This window comes from Ranitomeya variabilis, chromosome 1, assembly GCF_051348905.1.
Source record: "Ranitomeya variabilis isolate aRanVar5 chromosome 1, aRanVar5.hap1, whole genome shotgun sequence".
In the NCBI taxonomy this organism is placed as follows: Eukaryota; Metazoa; Chordata; class Amphibia; order Anura; family Dendrobatidae; genus Ranitomeya; species Ranitomeya variabilis.
The window spans coordinates 346,729,010-346,752,211 of NC_135232.1; the positions used below are offsets into that span (position 1 = coordinate 346,729,010).

The following is a 23,202-nucleotide window of genomic DNA, read 5'->3' on the forward strand; positions in this document are numbered from 1 at the left end:
ATCTTGGTTGACTGATAAAGATAAGCAGAAAAGTACTAACGGATTTGTGTGCTTATTCCTGAGCAACTCCTCCTAACAGGTATAAGAAACACTAATTTTCTAAAGTGTGGACTAGACTTTAATATGAGCTAATGTGGCCTACACAAATGTAAAGTGGTGTCACTGGTGTGTTTGGTGAACTTTATTATTTATTTCTTTTTGGGGGGCTGAACTGACAACAGATAGAGCTGCAGTCACACGGAGACCGTGCAGACAGACGTAAACGGCGCTGCAAGGCCCAAAAACCCTCCTCTACGTTATCCTATGTAGTGTTTTTCCACAAGTTAGCTGGAGACGGGTGGAAAGACACTAATAGGATTTTTTTAAATAAATTAGCAGCAACCTACACTACTTGAAAAAAAAAGAAAATTGATTTGGCGGTATGACGCAGTGAACAACCCTGAGCTGGAGACAACCAGGCTATGGCTGCTCACAGACTACAGGGCGAGCTGCAATCACACGGAGACCGTGCAGACAGCCGTAAACGGCGCTGCAAGGCCCAAAAACCCTCCTCTACTTTATCCTATGTAGTGTTTTTCCACAAATTAGCTGGAGACGGGTGGAAAGACACTAATAGGATTTTTTAAAATAAATTAGCAGCAGACTACACTACTTGAAAAAAAATTAAAATTGATTTGGCGGTATGACGCAGTGAACAACCCTGAGCTGGAGACAACCAGGCTACGGCTGCTCACAGACTACAGGGCGAGCTGCAGTCACACGGAGACCGTGCAGACAGCCGTAAACGGCGCTGCAAGGCCCAAAAACCCTCCTCTACTTTATCCTATGTAGTGTTTTTCCACAAATTAGCTGGAGACGGGTGGAAAGACACTAATAGGATTTTTTTAAATAAATTAGCAGCAGACTACACTACTTGAAAAAAAATTAAAATTGATTTGGCGGTATGACGCAGTGAACAACCCTGAGCTGGAGACAACCAGGCTACGGCTGCTCACAGACTACAGGGCGAGCTGCAGTCACACGGAGACCGTGCAGACAGCCGTAAACGGCGCTGCAAGGCCCAAAAACCCTCCTCTACTTTATCCTATGTAGTGTTTTTCCACAAATTAGCTGGAGACGGGTGGAAAGACACTAATAGGATTTTTTTAAATAAATTAGCAGCAGACTACACTACTTGAAAAAAAATTAAAATTGATTTGGCGGTATGACGCAGTGAACAACCCTGAGCTGGAGACAACCAGGCTACGGCTGCTCACAGACTACAGGGCGAGCTGCAGTCACACGGAGACCGTGCAGACAGCCGTAAACGGCGCTGCAAGGCCCAAAAACCCTCCTCTACTTTATCCTATGTAGTGTTTTTCCACAAATTAGCTGGAGACGGGTGGAAAGACACTAATAGGATTTTTTTGAATAAATTAGCAGCAGACTACACTACTTGGAAAAAAAAAAAAAAAAAAGAACAGTATGAGGCAATGAACCACCCTCCCTGAACTGAATACAACCAGCTATGGATGGCCTATGTGGCTGCACTCAGACTAGAGAGTGGGCTGCACTCACACACACACACACACAGACCTTGCAGATCGCTGTGAAAACAGCGCTACAAGGCAAAAGCAAGGTGAATAGTAGGTGAACACAGCGGTTGCTAAATTAGCCTTTGGAAAGCACAAAGAAGCAAATCGCTATCTCTAAACTGTCCCTCAGTCAGCAAACAGCGTCCTGTCACTAACTGAATTCACAGCAGAGTGATCGCAAAATGGCGCCAGCGACTTTTAAACTGCAGCATGACATCATTTCAGCAGCCAATCACAGCCTTACCAGTACTTTCATGCCCTCCATGCTAAACAGGATGTGCCCACACTTGGAATCATTCTCATTGGCTGAATTTCTGCATTTTGAATCTTGGAACTTCCGATTCCGGTATCCGATACGCGGCAAGTATCGGAATCCCGGTATCGGAATTCCGATACCGCAAGTATCGGCCGATACCCGATACTTGCGGTATCGGAATGCTCAACACTAATAATAAGGGGTATCCAAAGCAGGAATCTCCCCTATATTACATCCACATGCCCTAATAAACAAACAATTTTAGCTCCTTTAGGATGTAAGCAGGTTACTTGGACACAGACAATGAATATGCAGTGATAGTCAACCGACACTATTTGTCTAATGCAAAAACTAAATCTAGTTATAGTCAGGGCCGGCGTTTGGCACAGGCTGCAAAGGGGGCTCCCTGCATCTGCAGCCCCTGTATGAAGTGCCCAGAGGGTGTTCAGCAGTGAGTAATGCTGTGCATTGCTCTGTAGCCCCAGAGCATCTCTCCAAAAACCCCCTTGAGACCCCTTCAGTGCAGTGATTTACTCACTGTGGTCCTGGAGCTCTGTGCTGATTGCTGTAGGATCAGGTTTCACAGTCACATACAGCAGGGATCAGCATAGGCTCTGACCACAGTCACTAAGTCACTGCTTTTAATCTGACAGGGCAACCTCCTGTCACTACTGTCTGGATGACACAAGACAGGAATATTGTCTGCTGAATCAGGGCATTTATTATATAGAAATAAATGAATTCCCATGTGAAATAATAAGGGTAAACCATACACATACTGTATATAGTACAGGTGTGCATAGGAATCAGAGTTTTTGGTGCATTTTTTTTTTTGCAGCCAAAACCTGCACTCTTGGCAGTAAAAACACTGCTTTCAAAGCACTCATTTTTTAGGGTATGTGCAGAGGATCCGGAAATGGCAGCCCTTTGAACGCAGTGGACATGTGCTGCATCCAAAGTGCTGCCATCTTTTGAACACAGGTGATTCCGCATGTGTTCATTGAAACGGGTGGAATCACCGCGTCCTATACATTGCACGGGTGAGATTTCTCTTGCGGAGACTCGCGTCTACGCCAGATAAATTGGCATGCTGGGGTCAGGACAGACGCGCCCCATGTCCGTCTCTGCAGGTGAGGTGCGGGTGTCAGTGCATGCATGGTAGAGATGGAATTTCTTGAAACCCATCCACTATACTGTAACATCTGGCCGCTGTGGGTTGGACGCTGTACAAGTACACAGCAGCCGACCCGCAGCGTTTACTGATTGTGGGCACATACCCTTAGAGCTTTTGCTGTTCGTTTTTTACAGTATGCATTTTGTCTACAGTACATGTTTAATAAAGTTAGTTTTATTCACCAAAAACGCAGCAAAAAACAACGTTGCAACATTTGCAGCATTTTTTATACTTTTTCAATGCTTTCTGCGGGTGAAAAAAATTGCTCAAAGTGACATGCTGCAGATTTAAAAAAGGCTGCAGTTGTGAAATAAAAGGGTGTGCAGGAGATTTCTGAAAATCTCAGTTTTTGCTTGTGCTGTAAAATGCTTTGCAGAAGAAAAAGCTGCAAAAATTCTGCATATGAACATGGCGAAAAGCTGCTTTTCAAAGTGCCAGCAAAACATATGAGATTTCCGAAATCTCCTGCAGGCGCTTGTTTGTTTTCTGACTCGATTTCAGAACTGTAGCGCTTTTTAAATCTGTAGCGTGTCACTTCTTTCAGTGTGTTTTCACCTGTAGAAAGCAATGAAAGAATAAAAAAGCTGCAGATATTGCAACAGCATTTTTCACTGCAATTTTTTAAGTGGTTTAAACTATTAGGTCTCGTTCACATGTTCAGTATTTCACATCAGTATTTGTAATGCAGAAACAGCAGTGGAACAATGAGGCTATGTGCACATGTTGCGGAATCTGCCGTGGATTTTTCCACGCAGATTCCTAAAAATCTGCAGGTAAAACGCTGGCTGCCTCATCGGTATTATTGCACCTGTGTAGTTGCCATCTTAACTTTGGTCCGCTGCACCTTGATAGTGCATTTGTTTGGAGGCCACGACAGGTAAGCACCTTTACCTGTGTACTGTTTTTTTTTCTAGAAGTTAGTGGAGGTTTTTTCCTCTTATGGTGTTTTTTGTTTAGAGTAGGACCGGCAAGATACAAGGACCCTTGACGCGGGTTGCCGGCTTAAGTATTGTGGCCATAATATAAACCAATACCTTGCATGCATTATTATGTTTTTGTGCACTTTATATCTTTTGGGGTGCAGTTGGACCCTAGTTGGCTCTGTATACTGTGGCCGCTGTTCACACAGGATGCATTAGTCAGCACTGATTAAGCCCGCCATATGGCGTCACTAATAGGCTTTTAGTCAGATGCTTTGCATTTCTGTGTGAACACGCCACATACAGTTTATTTGTCTGCACTGGTGTGGCAAGCGGCCAATCCCTGATTGTAGGCTGGCTGCCTCATCGGTATTATTGCACCTATGTAGTTGCCATCTTAACTTTGGTCCGCTGCACCTTGATAGTGCACTTGTTTGGAGGCCGCGACAGGTAAGCACCTTTACCTGTGTACTGTTTTTTTTTTTTCTAGAAGTTAGTGGAGGTTTTTTCCTCTTATGGTGTTTTTTGATCTTGACTGGCGAAGTCTGGATGTCAGGTCTCGACTGGCAACGTGTGGACTTCAGTGCTTGACCAATGATGTCTTGCCTGCTTTGGTATCCAGTCTTTTGTAGGTGACTCTACTCCGGGGATTTCACAAGCTGTTTGCATGGATAATGCTTCTCCCCCTCCTCACGTCTTGGCGCTAAATGAGTTCCCGCTTCAACATCCCGGCCTTTTATATTTAGCAACTGCACTACAGCTGTCATCTGACCCCGGCCCCCTTCAAACTCTTTCCTCCGGGATTATTCTTCCCATCTTTCCGTTCCCGTCTGTCTAGCTCAACCAGTGGGTGGTGGCATTTGGTTGTGAGTGCTGTGGAGCATTGGCTAATTTCATCTTCCCCTCTCCACTCCCTTACAATCACATAGCAATTTTGTTTTTATTTTTCCTCCACTTCTTCCAAGAGACATCACTTTTTTTGTGGGACTTTTGAATGACACTATTCATTGTACATAGTGTACAGGAAAACAGGAAATAAAAATTCCAAGTGCCTTGAAATCGCAAAAAAGTGCAATTCCACAATTGTTTTTATGTTTTCTTTATTTACCATATTCACTGTGTCGTAAAACTAACCTGTCAATATGATTATCCAGGTCAGTACACATATGCAAAAGACAAACATGAATAGTTTTTTTCTTTAATTTAAGTGGTGACAATGAATTTGGAAATTTGTTAAAAATATATATATATTTTTCATTTTTTGGTATCTCTGGCTCATTTTTTGTGCCCTGACCTGACTTTTTTACTAATGCAAGTTTGGGATAGGTACAGTGTTTTGATCGCCTCTTATTTCATTTTATTGCAATGTTGTGGTGGCTAATCGGAGCTTAGCTCTTGCCAGTGCTGTTAAACGCAAAAGGCACCTACTTGTATATACCGTAATATAGCTGAGAATCTCTGCAATCCGGTACATCTATGTTATTTTGGGTTGAGGAGTCAACTGTGTTATTGTCAATGTGTTCTAGTATGATAGCTATTACTATAATGACTATATAACAATTGTTATCTAAGAAAAATATAAAAATACGTTGCTGAAATGTAATATAAAACAATGAATTTTAACCAAGTAGGTTATGTAAATTTTGACAGATGTTCTATATACCCCAGAGTATTGATAAAGATGGCTTATGCATTAACACTGATCTTATACTGTATAATACTTTGGGTCTGATTCATTTAGACTGGCATTGCACACACCGCTCTTAATGAAGGGCTCGCCGGAGTACGATGCACCAAATTCATTAAGACTGAAGAGTAACTGAATTTGGTGCATCCTCACTGTGACATGTGTTTCTGTGTGCATAGCCAGAAATGGTACTACAGTCAGTTTTATTGAACTTGATGGATGGGCGACGCCACGCCCCATCCCACCACAGTTCCTCCTCAGCCCATTTTCACAGCTGGCTAAATCTGGCATGGAAATGCAAAATACCGCAAAAATTTCAAGACAAGTGGTTTTTTTTACACCAGAAAGCTGATGTAAACATTTTGAAGAAAAAGACCCTATGTTATTTTTTGCCATTCTTGCTTGGTAGAATTTTCAGTTTGTGGGTGCAGCAGAAAATGGCACCGATGTGTCTTTTGTGTAAATGTTGTACAATATTCTAACTGCAAAAGATTCTCAGGCAGCTAATGTCAGGTCAGACATGGCAGACAACGCAAAAGGTTTTTCTGCGGGATGATATGTCACTCGCTGACATTGTAAGTTGACATTTTACTTATTTTTCAGTTTCGATATTATCTATACCACAAACCTGTCACACTTGTTGGAACATTGATTGAATAAGCTGTTATGAACTTTATTGCAGCACTCTACAGTATGCTTAATACCGGAATATTTCTGGGTGACTGTACACTGACATATAGAACTTGTGCCAAACGTATGAGTGAACCAGTTGCACAACACCATATGAAAAATGACTAAGTGCCCTATTTTTGTGACATGATTTATTAATATATATGGAAGAATTTTGTTTTTCTTTTTCTAATTTTATTTTTAAATGTTTTCTTCTTCTGCCCTTAACCCATTGAGTTGATCACTAAAACAAAAGCCCTGATTCATTAAGACCATCATTTTGTATGCCAATCTTAGTGAAGGGAGCAGTGGAATAAGATATGATAAATTCATTAAGAGGTGTACATTTTTTTAATGAATTTAGTGCATCTTTCAAATGCTGACTAGTGTAAAAAAATCAAAAAATGCCAAATTTTGTGGCGTTTCAAGCAATTCTACACCAGAATTGTGTTGAAAACTGTCTGCTACTCGAATGCCACATGAGCACGATGAGTATTTTGGGAGTTTTTTTACTTCAGTATTTGTAAGCCAAAACCAGGAGGGGGTGAAAAATGCAGAAGTGGTGCTTGTTTCTACTATACTTTTTCTCTGATTGTTCCACTCCTGATTTTGGCTTACAAATACTGGAGGTAAAAAACTCACAAAATACTCAACGTGTACATGTAAAGCAGGTGACCGGATGCAACACAGAAATTGACACCAGTCGGGAACAGCCAATGAACTATTTACAGTATTTCCTCCGATATGGTGGGAACTTGCAGTAGTTATGGAACATTAACGAAGTCTCTAAGGGATTATGCTTATGTCCTTCTAACATGGTGATACACCTGTTCCCGTGGAAGCTGCTGTGTTGGCTTCTCCTGAAGCAATTGCACTAGTGGGGGTTGCTGGTTCTTCTTGCTAGGCCTCAAGTCCTCCTGACAAATTCTACCAAAGCACATTGTGCTTCCGTTACATGACCCCACCCTGTACGCTATGCTAGCCCAGGCCAACTCCTGTGCCATTTATGAGTGCTGGAAGAGACAGCCCGGCTCACTTGCGTTGTCTGTTCACCACCGCTTAAGTTCTCTCTTGGGTGATGGCTCTTCACAGATCTTTGGTGCTTGACCATCAGTGGGTGTCTCTCATGTCCGAAGGGATGAGGTCTGGGCTCCAGTACCCAGCTGGTGTCATCTGAGTTCTGGGACTTGACTGGCGCAGGTCTGGAAGTTGGGTCTTGAGTGGCATAGTCGGAACTCCGGTTCTGGTCTGGCGTCGCTCATGTCTTGTCTCAGACCGTACTGCGACCCACTGGCATACACGCCTTACTGTGGTCTGTCACCACGGTGGCAGCATCCTCCCCTGTGCACATCTGGTCCTTTTTGCTTCCTAGCATGCAGATTTTTCATATTCATGAATCTCATCATCACTGGCACCTGACTTGGTGTTATATCCAAACTCGTTCTCCCTGCAACTCATTCTATTCCAGTTGCTATGCATGGTCCCTTTTGGATGGTAGGTGGCAGTCTTCTCTCACCAATGAAGCACAGCGCTGAGGTTTTTTAGGAATATTGACAACTTCTCTTACATGCATGTAGCCTACGACAGATAGATTGGTTCTAAACTCAATTCTCAAAAAGGAATATCACCATCTCCATTTAAGAACAAACTTACAGGCTCAGCTATTCAGGCCAAAACCCCAGTGCAGCACAGTGGTTCAGTGTTTAGCACTGTTGCTTTGCAGCGCTGTAGTCCTTGGTTCAAATCCCACAAAGGACAATATTTGCAAGCAGTTTGTATGTTCTCACTGTGATTGTGTGGGTTTCCTCTGGGTACTCTGGTTTCTTTCCAAACTCCAAAGAGATGCTGATAAGGAATTCAGATTGTGAGCCCCAATAGGGACAGTGATGATAATGTCTGTAAAGTACAGTGTAATATGATGGTGCTATATAAGCAAAGAATAATAATAATTTATAACATATACAAGTTGATTGTTGCTTAGCCAACTAAAACTGAATTTGGAAGAACAATTGCTAATAAGAACATTTTGCCCCATACAGCCTTATGTTCTTGGCAACACAACCCCCTTTTACAGGGGGCAATATGCTGCTGACAATGATTTTTATGCCAGCATGAAAGATTTGATTACCCAGCTAATGAAAATTTTCAACATTGATCAGGTAATTGGCGGCATATTTAGCCACCAGCGATTTATATTGCTCCTCCTGTACAGTACTTCACCACAGCCCTCATATGTATTCTTAAAGGCAATCTGCTGGATGCAGGTCTAGCGTAGGCTGAAACCTCAGGTTTTTACTTTGTATTGCAAAATAAATAAAGTTCCACTTTCAAGATATATAAGAGCAGATTTTTCAATATTTGATTTTTACACTAACTTTATAATCAGGAATGAGCAATGTTATGAACACAGATAATAGACCCATCAAAATGGGTCTTGAAGAGTCATTAAACTTTTTTCTATCTTTAATTTAGAATGTCATTTAAATATATTTTGTAATAGCGTACCCTATTTTGCAACCTTCATGGAGAAAATAGGTGCTAAAATATGCTTTGGCAAGTGCATTGATTCGTACTCTATATCTGGTGTATGGATAGGCTAAATATGAGTGCAGTGTGTTGGCAAGAGGCAGAGTCTTCATAGTGAGTGTGTAGTAGAGAAGAACTTACTACCTGGACGACATTGTGATCTTCAGCCAGGATTGGGGGAGCCATCTGAGCAAAGAGCAGGCGGTACTGGATGCTCTATGGAAGGCAGGATTTTCTATAAACCCCGAAAAAATGTGCCTTGGGAATGGAGGAAGTGACATACTTGGGCTGTGTTGTACGCAGGGGCGAAGTAAAGCCCCAGATAAATAATGTTGAGGAGATCCAGGGCTGGCCCCAACCCCTCTCAAAGAAGCAGGTCAGGGCGTTCCTGGGGATTGTTGGATATTACCATTGGTTTACTCCAAACTTCGCCATGGTATCTGCCTCTCTGACAGACCTCCTGAAAGGGACAAAGTCAGCTATGGCTAAGTGGTCTCCAGAAGCTAAGACAGCTGTTATGATCCTTAGTGGTTGAGGATCACAAATTACTCCAGCTAAGTAACAAACATAGGACAAGCTCTAGGGAGGTGGCAAACTGGACTGACCGCAAATCTGAACCTATCCAAACACACTAGAAGTAGCCGGTGAACGTGCCTAAAAAATCCTAGACGTCTCGAGCCAGCCTGAGGAACTAACTACCCCTAGAGAGAAAGAAAGACCTCTCTTGCCTACAGAGAAATAATCCCCAAAGATATAGAAGCCCCCAACAAATAATAACGGTGAGGTAAGAGGAAGGAACATACACAGGGGTGAAAGCAGATTCAGCAAATGAGGCTCACTAATACTAGATAGCAGAAAATAGAAAAGGGAATCTATGCAGTCAGTAAAAAACCCTTACAAAATATCCACTCTGAGATTTCAAGAACCCCCACACCAACTAACGGTGTGGGGGAAGAAACTCAGTCCCCTAGAGCAACCAGCAAGCGAGGAAATCACATTTTAGCGAGCTGGATTAAAAACATAATGAACGCTGATAATCAAAAAATGATCAAACAAAAACTTAGCTTGTCTTGGAGAGACTGAGAGCAAGGTAGACACAAGGAATCTGAAGAGCACTGAATACATTGATAGCAGGCAAGGAACTGAGTATCCAGGTGAGCTAAATAGGAAACCAACCAAGGATAACGAACCAGCTGACGCTGCAACCTGCAGAAAGACAACACTACACAGTACCGCTTGTGACCACTAGAGGGAGCCCAAAAATAGAGTTCACAACAGTACCCCCCCCTTGAGGAGGGGTCACCGAACCCTCATCAAGACCCCCAGGGCGATCAGGATGAGCCGCGTGGAAGGCACGAACCAAATCGGCCGCATGAACATCAGAGGCGACAACCCAGGAATTATCCTCCTGACCATAGCCCTTCCACTTAACCAAATACTGAAGCTTCCGTCTAGAGATACGAGAATCCAAAATCTGTTATGACCCCAATGGCAGAGGGTCTCAGGAATAATGCTAAGTCTGTAAATACAGAAAACCAGCTCATAGGGCAGTGGTAACTGGGCTGACCATATAACTAATCCTAGCACCACAAATACCAGCAGCCGGGGAACGTTCCTACGTTGATCCTAGACGTCTCGCGCCAGCCGGAGAGCTAACTACCCCTAGAAGGGAAAAGAAAGACCTTTCTTGCCTCCAGAGGAAATACCCCAAAAGTTGGATAGAAGCCCCCCACAAATAATAACGGTGAGGTAAGAGGAAAAGACAAACATAAGAATGAGCTAGGTATTTAGCAAAGAGAGGCCCACTAGCTAATAGCAGAATATAGAAAGATAACTTATATGGTCAGCAAAAAATCCTATCAAAAATATCCACACTGGAAATTCAAGAACCCCCGAACCGTCTAACGGCCCGGGGGGAGAACACCAGCCCCCTAGAGCTTCCAGCAAGGTCAAGAATCACATTTAGTACAAGCTGGACAAAAATGATAGCAAACAAATAACCCAAAAAACAAAGAAGCAAGACTTAGCTTAATTTTGCACGAACCAGGACCAGCAAACAGGAGCAAACAGAATGTGTCTGATAACACCGATGCCAGGCACTGGACTAAGGTTCCAGGAGGTTTATATAGCAACACCCCTGAAGTAACGACCCAGCTGGGTGCAGACTGAGGGAAGGAAATCCCAGAGTCATAACACTAGTAACCACAAGAGGGAGCCAAAAAAGTCTAATTCACAACAAAAATCTTCTCCACCACGTACTCCAATTCGCCCTCGACCAGCACCGGAGCAGGAGGCTCAATAGAAGGAACCACAGGTACCACATACCTCCGCAACAAAGACCTATGGAACACATTATGAATGGCAAACGATGCTGGGAGATCCAAACGAAAAGACACCGGGCTAAGGATTTCCAAGATCTTATAAGGACCGATGAAGCGAGGCTTGAATTTAGGAGAGGAGACCTTCATAGGAACATACCGAGAAGACAGCCACACCAAATCCCCAACACGAAGTCAGGGACCCACACCGCGGCGGCGGTTGGCAAAGCGCTGAGCCTTCTCCTGTGACAACCTCAAATTGTCCACCACATGGTTCCAAATCTGCTGCAACCTATCCACCACAGAATCCACCCCAGGACAGTCAGAAGGCTCAACCTGACCCGAGGAAAAACGAGGATGGAAACCAGAATTGCAGAAAAAAGGCGAAACCAAAGTAGCAGAACTAGCCCGATTATTAAGGGCAAACTCGGCCAAAGGCAAAAAAGTCACCCAATCAACCTGATCAGCAGAAACAAAACATCTCAAATAAGTTTCTAACGTCTGATTAGTTCACTCGGTTTGGCCATTAGTCTGAGGATGGAAGGCCGACGAAAAAGACAAATCAATGCCCATCTTAGCACAAAACGTCCGCCAAAACCTGGACACACACTGGGATCCTCTATCAGACACAATATTTTCAGGAATGCAGTGCAAGCGAACCACATTCTGAAAAAATAGAGGAACCAAATCGGAGGAAGAAGGCAACTTAGGCAAGGGCACCAAATGGACCATCTTGGAAAAACGATCACACACCACCCAGATGACAGACATTTTCTGAGATACTGGAAGATCCAAAATAAAATCCATGGAAATGTGCGTCCAAGGCCTTTTCGGAACAGGCAAAGTCAAAAGCAAACCGCTGGCACGAGAACAGAAAGGCTTAGCCCGAGCACAAATCCCACAAGACTGCACAAAGGAACGCACATCCCGCGACAAGGAAGGCCACCAGAAGGACCTAGCCACCAAATCTCTGGTACCAAAAATCCCAAGATGGCCCGCCAACACCGAAGAATGAACCTCGGAAATAACTCTGCTGGTCCATCTATCCGGGACAAACAGTCTCTCTGGTGGACAACGGTCAGGTCTATCCGCCTGAAATTTCTGCAGCACTCGTCGCAAATCTGGGGAAATGGCAGACAAAATCACTCCCTCTCTGAGAATACCAGCCGGCTCAGAAACTCCCGGAGAGTCAGGCACAAAACTCCTAGAAAGTGCATCAGCTTTCACGTTCTTCGAACCAGGCAGGTATGAGACCACGAAGTTGAAACAGGAGAAAAACAACGACCAACGAGCCTGTCTAGGATTCAGGTGCTTGGCAGATTCAAGGTAAATCAGATTTTTGTGATCAGTCAAGACCACCACACGATGTTTAGCTCCTTCGAGCCAATGTCGCCACTCCTCAAATGCCCACTTCATAGCCAACAACTCCTGATTACCAACATCATAATTCAGATCGGCAGGCGAAAACTTTCTTGAAAAGAAAGCACATGGCTTCATCACAGAGCCATCAGAGCTTCTCTGCGACAAAACAGCCCCTGCTCCAATCTCAGAAGCATCAACCTCGACCTGGAAGGGGAGAGAGACATCTGGCTGACATAAGACTGGAGCTGAAGAAAACCGGTGCTTCAGCTCCCGAAAGGCCTCCACGGCCGCAGGAGACCAATTAGTCACATCAGAACCCTTCTTGGTCAAATCCGTCAAAGGTTTAACCACGCTAGAAAAATTAGCGATGAAACGACGGTAAAAATTAGCAAAACCCAAGAACTTCTGAAGACTCTTAACAGACGTGGGCTGAGTCCAGTCATGAATAGCCTGGACCTTGACTGGGTCCATCTCCACAGTAGAAGGAGAAAAAATAAAACCCAAAAAGGAGACCTTCTGTACTCCGAAGAGGCATTTTGAGCCCTTCACAAATAAAGCATTAGCACGCAGGACCTGAAACACCATCCTGACCTGCTTCACATGGGACTCCCAATCATCAGAAAAGACCAAAATGTCATCCAGATAAACAATCATAAATTTATCCAGATATTCTCGGAAGATGTCATGCATGAAGGACTGAAACACAGAAGGAGCATTAGAGAGTCCAAAAGGCATCACCAAGTACTCAAAATGGCCTTCGGGCGTATTAAATGCTGTTTTCCATTCATCTCCCTGCTTAATGCGCACAAGGTTATACGCACCATGGAGATCTATCTTGGTGAACCAACTGGCACCCTTAATCCGAGCAAACAAATCAGACAATAGTGGCAAAGGATACTGAAATTTGACTGTAATTTTATTCAGAAGACGATAATCTATACAAGGTCTCAAAGAACCGTCCTTCTTGGCCACAAAAAAAAATCCTGCACCAAGAGGGGAAGAGGATGGGCGATTATGTCCCTTCTCCAAAGACTCCTTTATATAACTCCGCATCGCGGCATGCCCTGGTATAGACAAATTAAAAAGTCGTCCCTTAGGGAATTTACTACCAGGAATTAAATTTATAGCACAGTCACAATCCCTATGAGGGGGCAGGGCACTGGACCTGGGCTCATCAAATACATCCTGGTAGTCAGACAAAAACTCAGGGACCTCAGAAGGAGTGGAAGAAGCAATAGACACCAACGGAGTATCGCCATGAATTCCCTGACAACCCCAACTTGACACAGACATAGCTTTCCAATCTAAAACTGGATTATGAGCTTGCAGCCATGGCAGACCCAAAACGACAACATCATGCAAATTATGCAGAACAAGAAAGCGAATCACCTCCTGATGTACGGGAGTCATGCACATGGTCATTTGCATCCAATACTGAGGCTTATTCTCAGCCAATGGCGTAGCATCAATTCCCCTCAGAGGAATAGGAAATTCCAAAGGCTCCAGGACAAAACCACAGTGCCTGGCAAATGACAAATCCATCAGATTCAGGGCAGCACCCGAATCCACAAATGCCATAACCGGGTAGGACGACAAAGAACAAATCAAAGTAACAGACAAAATAAATTTAGGCTGTATAGTACCAATGGTGACAGGTTTAGCGATTTTTTTAAAGCGTTTAGAGCATGCTGAGATAACATGAGTAGAATCACCACAGTAAAAGCACAACCCATTTTGACGTCTATGGCTTTGTCGCTCAATTCTGGTCAGAGTTCGGTCACATTGCATAGACTCAGGTCTCTGTCCAGAAAATACCGCCAAAGGATGAGCAGATTTGCGCTCCCGCAAACGCCGATCAACCTGAATGGCTAAAGCCATAGAATCACTCAGACTTGTAGGGGTGGGAAACCCCACCATAACATTCTTAACGGCCTCAGAAAGACCTTCTCTGAAATTTGCAGCCAGGGCACACTCATTCCATTGAGTAAGCACCGACCATTTCCGAAATGTTTGACAATACACCTCTGCTTCATCCTGACCTTGAGAGATAGCCAGCAATGCTTTTTCTGCCTGATTCTCAAGATTAGGCTCCTCATAAAGCAGTCCAAGAGCCAGAAAAAATGCATCTACATTAAGCAATGCAGGATCTCCTGGCGCCAGAGAGAAAGCCCAATCTTGAGGGTCGCCACACAACAAGGAGATAACAATTTTAACTTGCTGAGCGGAATCACCAGAGGAACGAGGTCTCAGAGATAGAAATAACTTACAATTATTCTTAAAATTTAGAAACCTAGATCTATCTCCAGAAAACAACTCAGGAATGGGTATCTTTGGTTCTGACATAGGGCTATGAATAACAAAATCCTGAATACTTTGCACCCGTGCAGTAAGATGATCCACACTAGAAGTCAGAGTCTGAACATTCATGTCTGCAGCTGAGCTCAAAACCACCCAGAGTTCAAGGAAATGAAAGAAGCTAAACAGGCTGCAGCAAAGGAAAAGCGGGAGGAAAAAGAAAAAAAATGTACTCAGGTCTTCTTTTTATCCCACTTCTGCGATGCATTAAACACTTTTTGGCCTGCTATACTGTTATGATCCTTAGTGGTTGAGGATCACAAATTACTCCAGCTAAGTAACAAACATAGGACAAGCTCTAGGGAGGTGGCAAACTGGACTGACCGCAAATCTGAACCTATCCAAACACACTAGAAGTAGCCGGTGAACGTGCCTAAAAAATCCTAGACGTCTCGAGCCAGCCTGAGGAACTAACTACCCCTAGAGAGAAAGAAAGACCTCTCTTGCCTCCAGAGAAATAATCCCCAAAGATATAGAAGCCCCCAACAAATAATAACGGTGAGGTAAGAGGAAGGCACATACACAGGGGTGAAAGCAGATTCAGCAAATGAGGCCCACTAATACTAGATAGCAGAAAATAGAAAAGGGAATCTATGCAGTCAGTAAAAAACCCTTACAAAATATCCACTCTGAGATTTCAAGAACCCCCACATCAACTAACGGTGTGGGGGGAGAAACTCAGTCCCCTAGAGCAACCAGCAAGCGAGGAAATCACATTTTAGCGAGCTGGACTAAAAACATAATGAACGCTGATAATCAAAAAATGATCAAACAAAAACTTAGCTTGTCTTGGAGAGACTGAGAGCAAGGTAGACACAAGGAATCTGAAGAGCACTGAATACATTGATAGCAGGCAAGGAACTGAGTATCCAGGTGAGCTAAATAGGAAACCAACCAAGGATAACGAACCAGCTGATGCTGCAACCTGCAGAAAGACAACACTACACAGTACCGCTTGTGACCACTAGAGGGAGCCCAAAAATAGAGTTCACAACAGACAGCCTTCCAGGAACTGAAGCTGGCCCTGTACAAACAGTCGGTGCTGGTTGCACTGGATTTCTTCAAGGAGTTTGTGATCCAAATGGATGTGTTGGATGTCAGGCTGGGTGCTGTCTTATCTCAAGAGGTGAACGGGGAAGAGCACCTCATCATGTATCTTAGCCAGAAGTTTTCATCCAGTGAGAAAATCTATTCCATAGTGGAGAAGGAATGTTTAGCCATCAAGTGGGCATTGGACTCTCTAAGGTACTACTTCTTGGGCAGGAAGTTCAGACTGGTGTCAGACCATGCCCCACTGAAGTTGACGAGGGACTAAAAAGGACTAAAAAGGGAACAATGCCCAATTGGCCAGGTGGTTCCTAGCACTTCAGGATTTTAACTTTCATGTGGAATATACAGTAGGTCATAGAAACTGTATGGAAATGCTGACGCTCTGTCGAGAGTCCACTGTTTATTGGCAGAAGGTGCCAAGCCCCCCGGCTTTGAGCAGAGGGAGAGGGTATGTAAGATGGCCACCAGACAAGTCCTTGAGGGGAGATATGTGTCACCACGGCTGTTAGCTGTGATGATGTGAGCTCAGAAGTATGCGCCAGCACCTATAGTGCTGAGAGAGGTATTTGGGCCATTCCAGGGCTGAGTTTTATGAGCGGTCATAAGAGATGGGTATGAATGACCGCACACATATCCCAGGGGTGTGGTTTGGCAGAGAAAATGGAGGCAAAGTCTCTCATTCAGTGTCTGTGGCTGGAGGTGAGAAGACCTCCAGTGTGTGTTGTGAAGGACACTGACCTGAACGGGCAGACTCGCAGGGCTATATGGACTATTTTCCTGCAGTTTGAGTTTACCTTCAGTGTGTTGCTAAAGGCACTGACCTGAGTGGGTGGACCTGCAATACCACATGGACTATTTGTTTTCAGTTTTATTTTCACTTTGTGCCAGAAAAGGGGCTGTTTTGTTTTGTTTCCCGGAGTGGTTTATGAAGTGAAATAAACTTGCCTGGACTATTGCATGAAAACTGCCTCCTGTGCCCACCTCCATAGCTGCTGAGTGAGCACATATCCCTACAGGATTCACATGTCTACAGTTCTATAGAGTGACTCCAGACTTGTACTACAAGCCTGGACAATCCCTTTTACCCTATTACAGAATGTATTCAAATGACATTTCAAGCTTAAAATTGTTCACTTCTGTCCATTGTACGTCCTGGAAACAGCTGACTGGAAGGGGCGACAGGCATGGCATGAAAAAAAAGCCAAGCATTCTGTTTTCTCCCCCCATCTTCACACAGTGATAGATGGCTTTTCTAGTATGAGTGGATCGCCCCCAGGCACAGAGCAGTGGGGTACTCGGTACCGGGTCCCTTCTGTCTCGGTTCTGGGGATGTCACGGTGGCCCGACCCGGTCCGTGGCCTTGCTAAGGGGCGCTCAATTAAAGGATGTAGTTTGTCAAGTGTTCGTGATGCCACCTGTGGTACTCGGTCAGGATGACCGATGCTGCTAGGGGTCCACTGGGGTGAGGGAATGGCAGCCAGATGGTATACCTTCCCACAGGTGAAGTATGTCCCCAGGGCTTCCCAGTAAGGTGGATGATGATGGTGTAGGTCGCAGTAAATAACGAGGACACAGGGTTGCAGTCTCTTTACCTTTTACTGTAGACTTCAGCATCCACAATCCAGAGCACTGCTAACAGGGCTGGCTGAATCCGGCCGGTCCGAAGGCACATCCAGAGTTCCCTTTGCAGGTGGAAATCAGTAGCCTACCTACTAGCGCCTGGGTGTTGTAGTACCTCCCTGCTAAGCACCACGGGATAGTCCTCACAACTGTCATGTATGTTTCTGATATTCTCTTTCTACGTCCCCCAGATGATATGGATAAGACGACCCGAATGACGGGGTAGGCCTGGAGCTATTTTATAGGGACTCTAGAGACGCCCCTCTCCCACAATTTGCCTCCGTTGTCTTCATTAGGTTAAAGGTTGGGCAGCCAACTTGGAATTAACTGTCCTGCCATAGTTTGAAGTAATGCATAGAGCCTGTTACTCCCTCGGTGTTCCGGCCACCGGCTACGCGCCTCAGAAGGATGTTGCCGATCTTAAGGCAGAACTCCTCCCGGTGTTATCTCCTTGTGCTGTGATCTCGTTTCTCACTTCTCCACAATATACTTCGCTTCTTGTCCTTTCTTAAGATGCTGCCGCAATGAGGTGCAGGCGCAGCTCCGTAATGTTCTATCTCTCGCTCAGTCTGTGCCAGGATCCCGCCCCTGACAGGGACCTCTGTCTGCAGCTCAGATGTTCCTCCTTCTCTCCCTGCCTGCCTGACAGGTCTTTCCTGGGTCTCACCCAGTAGCGTTCTCCTCGAACTTCCTATCCAACCTCCAGTTTTACCCGAGAGTGAGGAGTGGCCTAATACATAGAACCCTTTGCTCCCCCTGGTGGCTGGAGTGTGAAGTGTAGTGTGTGACTGTGATACCTGGTCAGGTGAACTCCTTTAGTGCCATCAGACGTACCATCACTCCCCCTGGTGGGAGAGCGACAATACTGCACGACCAGGACTCTGGGGCGCTGCATGAGCATACCGAGCAAGCTGTCAGTCATTCTGTGTGTGAGGGGGAAGCAGGACTCACAGACTTTCTCTATGAGCTCTCACAGTTTTGAAACAGATTTTTTCCTCTTTAGCTCGGTATCTCCCTTACTTGCTGTTGTGGACACAGATACATTAGTATAGCAGACGGGACCGAGATGATTAATTTGTGGCTCCAAAGATACCAAATTCATATCATGATATTAGCTAATGCATTCGCTTATTATCTCAGGTTTGAGATAGTAAACTAGTGCTTTATCTGTTATCTCAAAATTACAAAAAGCATCACATCAAAAAGTGTTTTAGCACTAAATAAAAATCTGTTAAATTCAGAAAGCAAACTTTACATCTTTTGAAATTTGACTTTGCTTAATTCTACCAAATATTCAATTTGTGTAAAAAAATGTGTGCAAATCTCAATACTGGGAAACATCTAATTGCTCATAAAATGCATGTGCGAGGGGGGAGGGAAGAACCCTGCTGACCATAACAGCTTACAGAACCTGGTAATCATAAGAGTTTACATGCTACAGAAGAGACAAAAAGGACCTTGCTTAAGGGCTTATACTCTATAGGAGAAAGAAAGAGAGAGAGAGAACCTCGTTGACCGAAAGGGCTTACACACTACAGGAAAGAGAGAAAGGGCCTCACTGACTATCTTAATATATACTTACCTTGTAATGTCTTCACATCCTGTTCCGTCCAGATGTGTCAGGATCCCAGAATTCCAAGCAGCAGAAGTTCACCGACCGCCATATTGGGACACCCAAGTGATGGGTGTCTCAATATGGAAACTGCTGGTGGCACCAGCCTCTTGCATGGTACCACCAGAGGAACACCGTCACACCACACCCACATGGTTTCAAGTCTCCTCATCTCGGCATGCTTAGCATGTCAATCTCCGCAAGGAGAAATGATACTTTTTGGATAACACACACACACACACACTGTATATGTCATATGCACCACACACACACACACACTGTATATGCCATAAGCACCACACACACACACACACACACTGTATACGCCATATGCACTAAACACACACACTGTATATGCCATATGCACTAGGGTTGAGCGAAACGGGTCGATCATTTTCAAAAGTCGCCGACTTTTGGCTAAGTCGGCGTCTCATGAAACCCGATCCGACCCCTGTGCTTGTCGGCCATGCGGTACGCGACTTTCGCGCCAAAGTCGCGTTTCAATGACGCGAAAAGCGCCATTTCTCAGCCAATGAAGGTGAACGCAGAGTGTGGGCAGCGTGATGACATAGATCCTGGTCCCCACCATCTTAGAGAAGGGCATTGCAGTGATTGGCTTGCTGTCTGCGGCGTCACAGGGGCTATAAAGGGGCGTTCCCGCCGACCGCCATCTTACTGCTGCTGATCTGAGCTTAGGGACAGGTTGCTGCCGCTTCGTCAGAAGCAGGGAGAGCGTTAGGCAGGGTCCACTAACCACCAAACCGCTTGTGCTGCAGCGATTTCCACTGTCCAACACCACCTTCGGTGTGCAGGGACTGTGGAAGCTATTTTTTTTTTTTTTTCCCCTCAGCGCTGTAGCTCATTGGGCTGCCCTAGAAGGCTCCGTGATAGCTGTATTGCTGTGTGTACGCCACTGTGGAAACCAACTGCTTTTTTCAAAGCACATATCCTCTTGTTCCTTCCTTTCTGCACAGCTATCTTTTTTGTTTGTCCACACTTTTTATTTAATTTGTGCATCAGTCCACTCCTATTGCTGCCTGCCATACCTGGCTTACATTACTGCAGGGAGATAGTAATTGTAGGACAGTCCCTGTTTTTTTTTTGTTTTTTTTGTGGGAGATTAAGATTGGCATTTCTGCTACAGTGCCATCCCTGTGTGTGCCATCTCTCACTGAGTGGGCCATAGAAAGCCTATTTATTTTTTCCGTGATTTGTGTTCTAAATTCTACCTCAACACAAAAACACTACATCAATCAGTGGGAGAAAAATATTGGCCTCAGTCAGGGCTTGTGTGCCACTGCTGTGTGTGCTATCTCTCATTCAGTGGGCTATAGCAAGCCTATTTTTTTTTTTTTTTTTAATATTATTTGGTTTCTAAAGTCTCCCTGAAAAAAAAAAATACCTAAAAAAACAGTGGGAGAGTAATATTGCCCTTTCAGCTTGTGTGCCAGTCTTGACTCCTGGGTGTGCCACCTCTCTCCCTCTCATTCAGTGGGCCATAGAAAGCCTATTTATTTTTTTTTTAAAATATTATTGGGTTTCTAAAGTCTCCCTTAAAAAACAAAAAATACATAAAAAAACAGTGGGAGAGTAATATTGCCCTTTCAGCTTGTGTGCCAGTCTTGACTCCTGGGTGTGCCACCTCTCTCCCTCTCATTCAGTGGGCCATAGAAAGCCTATTTATTTTTTTTAAAAAATATTATTGGGTTTCTAAAGTCTCCCTTAAAAAACAAAAAATACATAAAAAACAGTGGGAGAGCAATATTGCCCTTTCAGCTTGTGTGCCAGTCTTGACTCCTGGGTGTGCCACCTCTCTCCCTCTCATTCAGTGGGCCATAGAAAGCCTATTTATTTTTTAAAAAAAATATTATTGGGTTTTTAAAGTCTCCCTTAAAAAAAAAAAAAACATAAAAAACAGTGGGAGAGTAATATTGCCCTTTCAGCTTGTGTGCCAGTCTTGACTCCTGGGTGTGCCACCTCTCTCTCATTCAGTGGGCCATAGAAAGCATTTTTTTTTTTTTCCTTGATTTGTGTTCTAAAATCTACCTCAACACAAAAACACTACATCAATCAGTGGGAGAAAAATATTGGCCTCAGTCAGGGCTTGTGTGCCACTGCTGTGTGTGCTATCTCTCATTCAGTGGGCTATAGAAAGCCTATTTTTTTTTTTTTTTTTTTTAATATTATTTGGTTTCTAAAGTCTCCCTGAAAAAAAAAAAAAAACCTTAAAAAAAAAAACAGTGGGAGAGTAATATTGCCCTTTCAGCTTGTGTGCCAGTCTTGACTCCTGGGTGTGCCACCTCTCTCCCTCTCATTCAGTGGGCCATAGAAAGCCTATTTATTTTTTTTTTAAAATATTATTGGGTTTCTAAAGTCTCCCTTAAAAAACAAAAAATACATAAAAAAACAGTGGGAGAGTAATATTGCCCTTTCAGCTTGTGTGCCAGGCTTGACTCCTGGGTGTGCCACCTCTCTCCCTCTCATTCAGTGGGCCATAGAAAGCCTATTTATTTTTTTTTTTAAATATTATTGGGTTTCTAAAGTCTCCCTTAAAAAACAAAAAATACATAAAAAAACAGTGGGAGAGTAATATTGCCCTTTCAGCTTGTGTGCCAGGCTTGACTCCTGGGTGTGCCACCTCTCTCCCTCTCATTCAGTGGGCCATAGAAAGCCTATTTATTTTTTTTTTTAAATATTATTGGGTTTCTAAAGTCTCCCTTAAAAAACAAAAAATACATAAAAAAACAGTGGGAGAGTAATATTGCCCTTTCAGCTTGTGTGCCAGTCTTGACTCCTGGGTGTGCCACCTCTCTCTCATTCAGTGGGCCATAGAAAGCATTTTTTTTTTTTTCCTTGATTTGTGTTCTAAAATCTACCTCAACACAAAAACACCACATCAATCAGTGGGAGAAAAATATTGGCCTCAGTCAGGGCTTGTGTGCCACTGCTGTGTGTGCTATCTCTCATTCAGTGGGCTATAGAAAGCCTATTTATTTATTTATTTTTTTTCTTATTATTTGGTTTCTAAAGTCTCCCTGAAAAAAAAAAAAAAAAAACATAAAAAAACAGTGGGAGAGTAATATTGCCCTTTCAGCTTGTGTGCCAGTCTTGACTCCTGGGTGTGCCACCTCTCTCCCTCTCATTCAGTGGGCCATAGAAAGCCTATTTATTTATTTTTTTAAATATTATTGGGTTTCTAAAGTCTCCCTTAAAAAACAAAAAATACATAAAAAAACAGTGGGAGAGTAATATTGCCCTTTCAGCTTGTGTGCCAGTCTTGACTCCTGGGTGTGCCACCTCTCTCCCTCTCATTCAGTGGGCCATAGAAAGCCTATTTATTTTTTTTTTTAAATATTATTGGGTTTCTAAAGTCTCCCTTAAAAAACAAAAAATACATAAAAAAACAGTGGGAGAGTAATATTGCCCTTTCAGCTTGTGTGCCAGGCTTGACTCCTGGGTGTGCCACCTCTCTCCCTCTCATTCAGTGGGCCATAGAAAGCCTATTTATTTTTTTTTTTAAATATTATTGGGTTTCTAAAGTCTCCCTTAAAAAACAAAAAATACATAAAAAAACAGTGGGAGAGTAATATTGCCCTTTCAGCTTGTGTGCCAGTCTTGACTCCTGGGTGTGCCACCTCTCTCTCATTCAGTGGGCCATAGAAAGCATTTTTTTTTTTTTCCTTGATTTGTGTTCTAAAATCTACCTCAACACAAAAACACTACATCAATCAGTGGGAGAAAAATATTGGCCTCAGTCAGGGCTTGTGTGCCACTGCTGTGTGTGCTATCTCTCATTCAGTGGGCTATAGAAAGCCTATTTATTTATTTATTTTTTTTCTTATTATTTGGTTTCTAAAGTCTCCCTGAAAAAAAAACAAAAAAACATAAAAAAACAGTGGGAGAGTAATATTGCCCTTTCAGCTTGTGTGCCAGTCTTGACTCCTGGGTGTGCCACCTCTCTCCCTCTCATTCAGTGGGCCATAGAAAGCCTATTTATTTATTTTTTTAAATATTATTGGGTTTCTAAAGTCTCCCTTAAAAAACAAAAAATACATAAAAAAACAGTGGGAGAGTAATAT

The 23,202-nt window shown here is 43.7% G+C and overlaps 1 protein-coding gene across 2 annotated transcripts in view; it reads right to left on the reverse strand.

Moving 5' to 3' along the window:
* The window catches only part of LOC143818455 (protein FAM240B-like), a 105,560-nt gene that overhangs the window by 67,723 nt on the left and 14,635 nt on the right, over window positions 1-23,202 (reverse strand). Inside the window, exon 1 of one of the 2 annotated variants that reach the window (XM_077299758.1) lies at window positions 3,896-3,930. The exons of the other annotated variant lie outside the window; for it this stretch is intronic. The gene's annotated coding sequence lies outside the window, so the exon portion shown is untranslated. Of the gene's footprint in view, window positions 1-3,895; window positions 3,931-23,202 lie in introns of those variants that run through there. 2 annotated transcript variants of the gene reach the window in all.